This window comes from Sinocyclocheilus rhinocerous, unplaced genomic scaffold (genome assembly GCF_001515625.1).
Source record: "Sinocyclocheilus rhinocerous isolate Xijiao unplaced genomic scaffold, SAMN03320098_v1.1 scaffold1937, whole genome shotgun sequence".
Classification (NCBI taxonomy): Eukaryota; Metazoa; Chordata; class Actinopteri; order Cypriniformes; family Cyprinidae; genus Sinocyclocheilus; species Sinocyclocheilus rhinocerous.
In genome coordinates, this window is record NW_015626386.1 from 217,767 (window position 1) to 229,678 (window position 11,912).

The window sequence follows — 11,912 nt, forward strand, 5'->3', positions numbered from 1 at the left end:
AATGTTTTAAAAGAAGTCTCTTCTCAGCAAGGCTGCTTTTAATTGTACAGTAAAAAATACATGCCTGATTCAAGAAGGGGGTCTGATGGCCAAAAAATATTATTTTACTAACTTATTAATTTTAAGTTAAATTGTGCTTTGTTGGTATAATGTCTGCTAGAATGTAAAAAAAAATTTCTGTGTTAAATATTTTTTAATTGTTGTTTTGTAATATATTTTTTTCTTTGGAAAGCAAGACAAAACAGTTAAAAGCACATTTTGGCTATTTAATTTATGCAATGGTGAAAAAAATTGGCAAAGTACATGGGGAAAAAAACTAGAAAAACCGTGTTCGGTATTCGGCCTTCGGCCCAGTGTTTCATTTTGTTCGGTTTCGGCTTTGGCCAAGAATTTTCATTTCGGTGCATCCCTAGCTCATACAGAAGATTATTATATTTACATGCATATCTCAATCTCACACAGACATGCATGATTCCTCAAATCGAACACCTTAGCAACTGCAAAGCAAGCACCTGCAACACCCTAGCATCAGGCAAGTTTTGCACAAACAAACAGCAGAAAATGTGAAGATCCGGTCTCGTATTGTGTGTCAAATCCTCCCGTCAGACTTCAGTAAGATGTAGTTTATTGTGGCTGTTGGCACGTGTCTGTACGTCTCCTTCAGATGTGATCAAAAGCACATTTAAACCTCCACTGTAATCAGTGTTTTCTCTCTTCAGTTGTGAGATTGTGTCTCTGTTCGGCGTGTGTGAGAACCGAGATCAAAGCGCACACACGCGCTTGTTCAAGACCCATCTGTCCGACTTCAAAGCGCACGGGGATCTGGGACGCGGCATGGATGTGTTTGCATAGCTGACGTGGAAAACACATCAACACGACTTTTGATTTGAGGAATCAAAACACACACTGAACTTTAGCAATTAGGGTTAGAGTTTTGCTCACATAACAGTAATGCTAATTATTGCAAACTGCAATAATAATTTCATAGTCCAGCATTCATGATGCAATCAAACCCCAATTGATAAAATCGAACGTAATATTCTCGCTCACTCATAAAATGACACTTTAAGGAGGTTAAATGCTTTATGAATGTTTTGCATGTTGTTTAGCTGGAGTTTTAGTGTTTGCAAATTGCTTTTTTTGTTGAAACCCTGGATGCAACCTTTTCAGAGTGGAATTTAATCTTAAGTTTTAGACGCAAATATAATGGTGCCTGGTAAATGAATACCTTTGTGATTCATATGGGATCTATTGGGAGAATTATGGCTTGTGTTTTCCGTCTGCTTGCAGATTTATACCCCGGTCGAAGCACCTCAGGTTCTTGGAATCGTTGAGGAATTTCATACCCTCATTGGAAACTTTTGGAAATATAACAATTGGGTCATTGGCCATATTGTGGAAACCCACAGAACTGGAACGTTTGCGTATCATAAATGTTCCCTTCCCAGCGTTTCCTCATTCCTGAGCGGTTTATTGAAGGAAAAAAGAAGCGTTTGACCTTTAGTGGCCCGTTGCATTCTGGGAGAGCCCTACAGGGATCGTTGAGCAGTCGTAACGTTTGGATAATTAGCTGCCATTGTTCTGAGGTGAGAAGGAATTCGGGTCTGTGTGGAAATCCAGCGTTGTTTCCAACCCAGTGGTTCACAGCGGAGATGTTCAACACATGCAAATGAGCAGTAATGCTGCTATGCATAATTGTCAAAATGTCTCAATTAATCCCTGATGGTCATTCTTTGTACCTGTATGTTAAACCGTGACTTGATGTGATTTATGAATGCTGTCATTAGCATCATGTGTGCTTGTGTTACAGACATGCATAAACTCTAATAAGGAGGAGTCGGCCAGACACCTGCCATATGTTTGTCTCCCAGAGGACTTCAGAGATGATGTCTCAGACAAAACCACGTCCTCTAGAGCTGCCAAGAACCAATTAAAAGCCAATTAAACAAAGTGATGAAATTAAATGAATTGATGCTGTTATTTAATATGCTATTTTATCTTTTTATTAGTGGTATTGGTTAAGTGATCAGACTTATGATTTTTCACATGCTGGTTAAAATCCCACACAATTATTTTTTATTTTTTATTTTTTTAGAATATATACACCACTACTGTTCATAAGTTTATTTTAAAACTTTTTATTCGTCAGAGAATCCTGAAAAATAAACTATCACTTTTTTCACAAAAATATGAAGCAGCACAACATAGATTTTCAACATTTGATAATAATCAGAAATATTTCTCAACATACTAGAATGATTTCTGAAGGATCATGTAACACTGAAGACTGGGGTAATGATGCTGAAAATACAGCTTTGATCACATAAATAAATTACATTATATTCATATATAAAATGGTTATTTTAAATTGTAATAATGCTTGAATTTTTGGTCAAATAAATGCAGCCTTGGTGAGCAGAAGAGGCTTAATCTTAATCTATTTCACTTCCTGTACCTGGTGTAATAGGTCTCCTTCATTGGCTTGATGTTAATAAACTGAATAATTTATGAAGCTGACAGTATGCTGCAGTTTTAATCTGTTTTGTAAAATCATCCTGTTGCGCTCAGATCTGTTCCAATAAAAATGATATGAGAGGAAATTAAAAAATAACACATTCAAGCCCTGTAAGATCTCTTTTTAGCACCAATGCTTTATTTAGCACAGTTTTTCCTGTTCGGTTTCTCTGTATTAGGGTCTCTATTAATCTATATTTCGCTAATGAAACACTCGTCCCGTCGTGCTGGTGATTGTGGGCAATATTGCTGTCATTAATGAGATCAGATTCTCCTGTTCTCTCTGGATTCCTGAACGTGTTCTATTCGTTCTCCGGGGTTCCGCTGTTGCCATGGCGACAGAATCACCCACCAAGCTGGCGGAAACCGCTCTGTCCTTTAGCGGAGGCTAATTGAGTGCGAGTTTTTGGGAGTCTTGTTGAATCGCTATTTGGGAGTCGTGTCAGATCGTTCTTGTGAGTGGGGTTGAATTGCTCTTTGGGAGTCAGATTTGAATTGCTCCTGGGAGTCGGATTTGAATCTGTAGAGCCAAATGAGTTGGCAAAGCAGACTGAATCATTCTGATTGTTGATGCGCTGCATCATTTGAAGTGGATGAAATGCACTCAGACTACTAAAACTAGTTTCCCACATTGCATTGCACTGAACTTGACCTTCCATTTGACATTCCAATGTTATGAATGAACCAGAAGTAATATTACCATTTCTTGTATTATTTCTTGCTAGACTTGTTATTTGATCAGCCTGACAAAAATTGAGACACAAAATTGCATTTAAATAACAAAATAACCATATTTCTTAGATAACTAGTCACCACAATGAATTCATATGACAATGTAGCATTCTATTGTTTGAAAGAGTTGCATACTGTTTTATGTGCAATTCCATAAAGAATAGCATGCAGTGTGAAGTACATACTGTGCAGCAAGCAGTATGTTAGGATTGTATTCTGAGTCTTTGTGTGTGCTCACACAAGTTCAAATATCTCCCCCTCCTAATGTGAAAGTCCTTGTGTTCTCTCCACAGATCCGTGAAGAGCTCTCTGCTCCATCTTCAGCTGCCTGAGACGTGAACCCCAGAAAGACTCTTAATGAATCAGTTTTCGCCGCTCGATGCCATGGCGTTCAAGTGAGTAGTTGTTTTCCGCATCTTCTGTATATGTTGAATGCGTCCTCTGTTGTCCTGCTGCTTCTCCTGTATGATCTCAGTCCCTATCATCAGGTTAGCAGGGATGCTGGGTTACGTGACTTACATCTTCAGTCGAACGCATGGAAAGCTCAGGCATATAAAGGGTCTTTTCTCCGAGGGCCCCTCGGAGACGTTTGGCATTCGCATGGAAGCTGATTTGCATTCCATCTTGGCAGAATCGAGGTTTCTGACGCTGGATGCTTGTTGGCTGCTCTCTTGTTTTTCTGTTTGGCCCAAATTCCTGTTTTCTTTCTTTATTTCTCTCTTTCTCGCCTTTGCCAGTTAGAAGACAATAAGGAATGGAAAAGATGACTGTCTTCAGGAGGTATTGGTCAGATGAGGGTGTTTTGAAAGAGTCTGACAGACAAATACAGACAACGCTCTTCACTCTCTGGGCTGAAATGTGTCAGAAACACAATTCATAATGCAATGCAAATATGAGTTTGGCTTGTTTTTCCACACTCAGTGGAATCAAGTAAGGCTGCATGATATCGGAAAAAATGACTTTTTTGTGTTCATTTGTTATTAATTTATTATTAATAATATTTTATTAATATGAGATTTTTTGCATACAGTAATTTTCACCAGATTTAAAATAATTTAAAAATAATAATTACCTTTTTTTTAATATTACATAAAATACAAAATATGCTGCAAGAATACTATTCTATTGTACTATTGAGAAAAAAAATATTATTAATGTTATTGTATAGAATTAATATAAATTAAAATATTAAAATATATAATTTAAAATATTTAATAAAATATACATTTTATAGTACTATTGTAAAATTAGTTATATATATGTAATAATTCTTTTTTTTTGTACTTTAAACCCTCACAATAAATAAAACCAAGATGCTTTAAGCAACTGAAACAACGTATGAGCTGCTCGTGTGTAAATTAACACAATGCAGCACTTCACTGAAACACACAGCGCATATATTTATTTAATTAAATTGCAGCCTTTGCAGTTTGATTGCATTAAGCCATATCATGATAACGTTTTTATTGTGATATATCATGCAGCCCTCAGATCAAGCGTTAACGTCTGCATTTGTGTACTTGTGGAGAGTGTTTACGGCCTAAAATTTCTCTTCATGATTATCAGAATGCTTATAGTCCTGTGGTTTGTTTTGTTTTTAATACAAAGGCATTGGAAAACTTTGATTTAAATAATCAAGGAAACTGATGTCCATGAAAATAATGTGATGCATCATTTGGATTTGAAGCAAAGTGCTTCTCAGACATGCTGGTTTTGGTCTCTCTCAAAAGTGCAGAGTGGCTCTGGATGTCAGACTTTCACAGCAAAGGAAGTCGTCGGTCTCAGTTAGTGATTGAAGGCTGTCAGCTGTCTCTCTATAACATGCACACAAACTACGGTTTCCATTCTGTGGAAAGTGTGGCAGCGACTCTTGGAAATTTGGACAGATAGCTGAAACATCACATCATTTAGTGCATTTTCCCTGGTTTTTAGGCGAATAAGCAAATAGTTCATAGCCATTATTTTCTAATGGTGTCAGCAGTCCTGGATCTGAGTTTTGCTGTCTGTTTTAGATGGTGTCTCAGTTTGCGTGAAAGATGATCTTGAGGAAACGTCACATAGAAACTAGATCTTTAGTTGGGAGAACTTCATGTTTATTCAATAAAAGACAGTATGTTATGCTGTATTGTGAGTGTAGTCATGAAAAGGCATGCAGTGAACTATGTTGACAATATAGCACCAGTCTCCATCTCCTTATTGCTATTATAAAAGTTTACAAAAAAAATATTGAGACAACAAATTTCCAATAAAAACATATATTTTATTATTATTATTATTTGATTGTTTTATTTATTATTATTATTATTGTTAGATTAGATTAGATCAACTTTATTATTATTTTTTAAATATTTTGAATTTATGAATATTGAATTTGTCTATATCTTTTTAAATTTATTTTTAAGTTTTAGTATTTATTTAAATATTTTATACCATTTATTTTATTTGAAGGAACAAAAATATTTATTTTATGGTTTTAGTTTAGTTAAATATATCAACCCTGTGAAATGTATATAATAATTAATAATATTGATAAAGATATTAATAACATTATTAATGTTATTAATATTATTCATCTTAATTTTTTATCATATAATTAACATCATAATTTTGTATAATTATTAACTAAAATAATTTTTAATAATATTATTTTATTTTTTAAGCAAATGTAGCATTTTATTTGAACAATTTCTGATTTTACACAATGAAAACCATTGAGATGTCAAGACTCCTCTGAATTATGAAGTTTTATCATGTCTTTAAATGAACAACATCTGCAGAAGTAAAATCCTCCTCAAGACTTCTGGAAGTGACGAGCTTGTTGACGAGTTGTCGAAAAAGATCAAAGGTAACCTAGCAACCGGCTCGGGCGTCTGATTATGGTTTTAGTTTAGTTAAATATATCAACCCTGTGAAATGTATATAATAATTAATAATATTGATAAAGATATTAATAACATTATTAATGTTATTAATATTATTCATCTTAAATTTTTATCATATAATTAACATCATAATTTTGTATAATTATTAACTAAAATAATTTTTAATAATATTATTTTATTTTTTAAGCAAATGTAGCATTTTATTTGAACAATTTCTGATTTTACACAATGAAAACCATTGAGATGTCAAGACTCCTCTGAATTATGAAGTTTTATCATGTCTTTAAATGAACAACATCTGCAGAAGTAAAATCCTCCTCAAGACTTCTGGAAGTGACGAGCTTGTTGACGAGTTGTCGAAAAAGATCAAAGGTAACCTAGCAACCGGCTCGGGCGTCTGATCGGAGGCCCCCGATCCAGCCGTCCTTTGTATGGCCTGTGCTGCGGTTTTGCAGCACAATTGTTTGTGTGGAGGAATGATAAATGTGCTGCCAAAAAGACGTGAAGAAAACACAAGAGTACGAGAATGAGAGATGCTCGCTGTCATCGGGTCCGGAACAAAGACGCTACACAAAACTACTTGAGATTCATGTCTGTCTGAATGCATGCCTGTCTTCCTCCCATTCTCTCTCTCTCTCTCTCTCTCTCTCGTTCTCTCTGTCTTGTGTGTGAGTTAATATTGACCGAGATTTTTTGGAGGCATGAAGTGACGACTGCTTCATTTTCTTCTATTCGTACTAGTTTAGACAGTTCAGTTATTGAACATAAGGAGGATCGTTTGGTTAGTTCCTAACCTGTATGACTGACTTTCTTCAGTAGAGCACAAAAGCTCAATTTCCAAATTGAACTTCTCCTAAACAAATGTGGTGTAGCAACTGTGCTGTCAAGATACTAAATGACAGGAAAGTAAGATACATGTATAACATGAAAATTGTTCAAACCTGTTACAGGTCTTCTGAAGTTATAGATTTGTGTGAGGAACAATCAAAAATACTTTTTTAATACTTTAACACACCAAAAATGCTGGGTTGTTTCAACCCAACTTTGGGTCAAATATGGATTAACCCAACTGTTGGGTTAAATTTTTAACTGAAATTTTTAACCCAAAAGTTGAGTTAGTCCATATTTGACCCAAAGTTGGGTTGAAACAACCCAGCATTTTTTTTAGAGTGTATAATGTCTTCATGGTGTGCACCATGAAAAAGGAAAATAATGCATGTTAGAAAAAAATAAAAATAAACCCAGATACTAGTCAGCACACACTTTTGTCTGCCTGGATTTGACAAGACTGTTAAATGCAGAAAATTATTTACTTTCAAGTAAACAAGTCTTTCAAGTCTTTTCCTTTTCTAAAAAGTGATTTTTAGAGGATTTTTAGGGACAACGATGGTCTTTAAGTGTTATATTGCATTGTGCTATCTCAATAAATTATTATTTAAATTAAATAGTTAAATGTTACTAATAAATGTATAAATAATAAATGAATACAAAATTAATCAATTAAAATTGCATCTAAAATTTTTTACATTTGTTTAAATAATGAATTAATTTTTAATTAAGTACAATTTAAATGAATATTTTTTATAATATTAATATTGAACTAATGCCAAAATAAATAAATAATTTTCACAAATTAATTAAAAATGTATTGTATTGTGCCATCTCAAAAAAATTACAAAATTACTGTAAAATGAATCCATATTAATTGAATGCCACAAATGATTAAAAATTAAATTGCATTGTGCATCTCATCTCAATCATATTTTGAAAACATATTTCAAATACATATTAAAATAAAATTAGAATAAATAGAAAAATATAAACATTATAAAATAAAAAAAAATTATAAAAAATATATAAAAATATTCTGTAATGTTTATTATAATATTTGTATAATTATTCCATCAGAACAGCAGTAATAGGTTTGATGGTTTAAGAGGTGATTATGAGCCTTTGTGCTCAAGGTCATGATACCTCAGTGTTTACTAGAAAGGGAAGAGAATTAACTGCTGATATTTCTAGAAATATCTAGTTGTTTACTTTACAGAATCATGGTAAATGGTCAAGGGTTGATGGGTTCAGATCGTCCTCTTCTCTTAGTAAAGGCACACTGCTGAGTGAACTTGATGGATGGTATGGTTTTTGTGTGTATTGGGAGTAAGAGGCTTTGGCTGTTTCTGTCTGTAAATCCAGATTTGGCTTCTTGTTCGCAGTGAGCAGAAATCCCATCACTCTCAGTACAAACCCCTGTAATCCCGTTCACCTTGTAGCCCCACATCTACAAATCTGAAGCTGAAAAGCTCTTTTAAGGAAATATCTCAGCCGCTTTTGTGGAGCAAAAAGGTTTTTTGGGAGCTTAGATTTAGTTGGTGTAATATTTCGACTCAAGAGCGTCGATCAAAGATTATTAAAAAATCCAGATTTGCATTTACAAGCGAGTTATTAAAGCATTTATTGGATGGCCTGACGGTTCTGATCAGCATATGAACAGTCTGAGATCACATGACCCTGATTTAGGTGTGGGTCAAAGGTCAAGCTCCTCTGACCCGTCACCTCCAGGCCGCCGTAACAGCTCTGATTCAGTCCAAGCAAACGGGAAGCAGCTGCGATGTGAGAGCGAATCGTTTACAGATATTAATTGTTGCCTGAAGTCTTTAGGAAATCTGGAGTTACTCGAGAGGGAGATAATAAACGTCATTTGTTGCTTTGTTGAGTCACTTCTTCCTCTGTGGAACAACAAAAGGAGGTTTTAGACAGATCGTTCATTCTTCTCGTTTCCATATAATGAAAATAAATGGGGACTTTGACTGACTTTCAGCTTTAAAAATGACCAGAAAGAGTAGTTTATATGACTTGTGTATTACGAATCACATGATCACTTTATATGAGAAGCAGAGTGAAATTTAAGTTGCACTCTGAAAACCCATTCCCTCCGCTAGGGCTGCTTTCTTTTTAATTTTCCGGATAAAAATTGCAATTGCGATTTAAAATGCAATAAAAAAAGTTTGATGTGTTTGTTTGTAGGGCTGCACAATTGAGCCATATTGATCTTCATATTGATATATAATAATAATAATTATCATTGTTATTATTATTATTATTAAATTTAAAATACTTTTATTTGAATAACACCTTTCATAAATAAAATGCAGCTCAAAGTGTTTCTCATGGGTGGCATATGAAAAATATAGATAAATTGTGATAAGAAAATAAAAAAATAAAGTGAATAATAATAATAATTATTATATAAAATTATTAAACTTGCTGTAAACATGCTGTAATAATTCACTGTAAAATATACTATTTAATAAATAATAACTATGTAATTATAATTATAAGATGCATTATAAATATAAATAAAAAATAGGAAAAATATAGAAAAATAGTAATAAGAAAATTTTTTAAAAAGTACAAATATTTGTAAAAAATTATATAAAAATGTTAAACTAAATAAGAAATTCATATTGCAATATTTCACTGTAAAATATAGACTGTAGCGAATCAGCTCATGGGGAAATATGAATAATTAATCATAACTAGTTATAATTAATTATAAATATTTAGATTCGCTGTAGATATTTACTTGACCTCTCAGGGTCAACTGATAAACAAAAACTAAAAAAGTACTGTAAAATTACAATACTAATGTTTACGTCAATTTCTTCATTTTCAGATGTTAAACAATCAAGCTTTTATTTGGAAAATGCTTGGCGGAAAATTTGATCATTAATTTTTTTTGGCTGAAAATGTAATAAACGCGCCAAGCCATTTGGTGATTTTGGAGTTATTTTGATTAATCGTGCAGCTCTCTCCTCCATTATAGCCCTCAAATCTTGTTTATGTCATAAAGACTTAGACAGCTTCGACCAGTCTTAAATATTAGACACCTATTTTTTCTGCAAGACTGGTCATAACTTTTTTAAGTCAGCTACATAAAAACGTAGATTGGTCTAATTTGAATTAAAAAAGTAAGACTGATTACCAGTTGGTTAACTGCTAGTTAGTCTTAACATGATGGCTCTGTTTATGCAACTGGCCCCAGGTTTGATGTCAGTGGACACAGTTTTGAATTAAATCAAGTGCAAACTCTGAGATTTATGCTCGAAGGGAAGATTTTCAGCATGAAATGGAAAGAAGTCATTCAGATGGGTTTGAGATAGGCTTGCCGCGATAGACGGTGCTGACAGTGAGACGGTTAAGCCGCAACACCTGTTATGTCACGATTGAGTTTATCCGAAAATCGTACGGAGGCAGTCACACACGACACGAATTTACTACGATTTTACAAACTCTGACGTAAGCATTACGTTTCGCGCCATTCATAAAAATATGGATTCTGAGGACGAAATAGTTTTCTTTGTGGCAGGCGGCTTGTGACGTCCAAAAAAAAAAAGACAAAGGACATGGCAAAGAGAATGGCTGAAAAGCATGGACTTTCTGTTCTTAAAGAACTCGAGGGAGTAGGCCATTTCTGAATTTCTGCTCGTTTTGCCGGAAATACAACAGGCATATTCATTCATAAAGCTGAACAGCAAATTTGACACATTCGGAATAACAAATAAAAAATAGAACTGTATAATTAAAATAAAATGATTATAGACTATATGATTTTTGTCATCTTCTGATTGGTCAACTTCAGATGGATCACCAAATCATCACGTTCAATCGCACATACGCCACGAATTTAAACTGACAGCATCCGATTTTTTTTGACATGTTTGAAAATTATCGGGAGGATGGGAGGTGCTCGTAACGTTTCGGATCGGCCCGTAATTCTTCTCACACGGTACGAGCCGCGACCATGCGAGCAACGTTTCTTATTTATTTGGTTATACATGTTTACTTAGCCTATTTCCAGTTTTGTATACCTATTTAAACTTTATGTAAGTTATTTGTTATTTTATATTAGGCATAGCCTGCCCTATAGCGTGGTGTATTTTTATTTGTTTTGTTAATAAAAGTTCTATGTTTTATATATAGGCTAAAGTGAGAGTGTCTCCCTATTGTTTGTAAACTGTCTCCTCTGAGAGCTGTGCTTGAGCCATTGAAATATAACAATATCATCCTCTTGTTTTGTAGTGCTGCGTTCTTCTTCTCATCAATCACGCCGCGCGTTTGTTCTCCGATCTGCTCCCCAACAATCGAATAGTCGTCTCGGTGTTCAATAGTAGAATTGCATCATGAAGAGGGCGACCCGTGACATCTTCACTTCCTCCGGCTCTGTTTGAGTGTGACTGACGGCTCTATCGCCGGATGTTGGGGACATGTTTTGTGCGTGATGTGTGAAGCGGCGTGCGACCGTTTCCTCTCGCTGTAACGTGACGCGACCTTTGACTCGTAGCTCATCAATTTTAGGCCGCTGTCAGTGATCTGACAAGAGATCCCGACACCTGCCACAGCGGGACGAGGGCTTGTGTGTGTGAAACACCCGAGGAAGGACGCTCTGAATGTCAACGAGATGATGAGATTTCTGTTTGTGTGCATCTGTGTTAGGATAGGACAATATTTGGCCGAGATGCAACTGTTTGAATATCTGGAATCTGAGGGTGCAAAAAAATCTAAATATTGAGAAAATCGCCTTTAAAGTTGTCCAAATGAAGTTCTTAGCAATGCACATTACTAATCAAAATTTTTATTTTAATATATTTACAGTAGGAAATTAACAAAATATCTTCATGGAACATGATCTTTACTTAATATCCTAATGATTTTTGGCATAAAAGTAAAATCAATAATTTGGACCCATACAATGTATTTTTGGCTATTACTACAAATATACCCCAG

The 11,912-nt window shown here is 34.4% G+C and overlaps 1 pseudogene; it reads left to right on the forward strand.

Annotated features, from left to right (window-relative positions):
* LOC107713498 (semaphorin-4D-like) overlaps positions 1 to 11,912 on the forward strand; it is a 48,770-nt pseudogene that overhangs the window by 11,384 nt on the left and 25,474 nt on the right.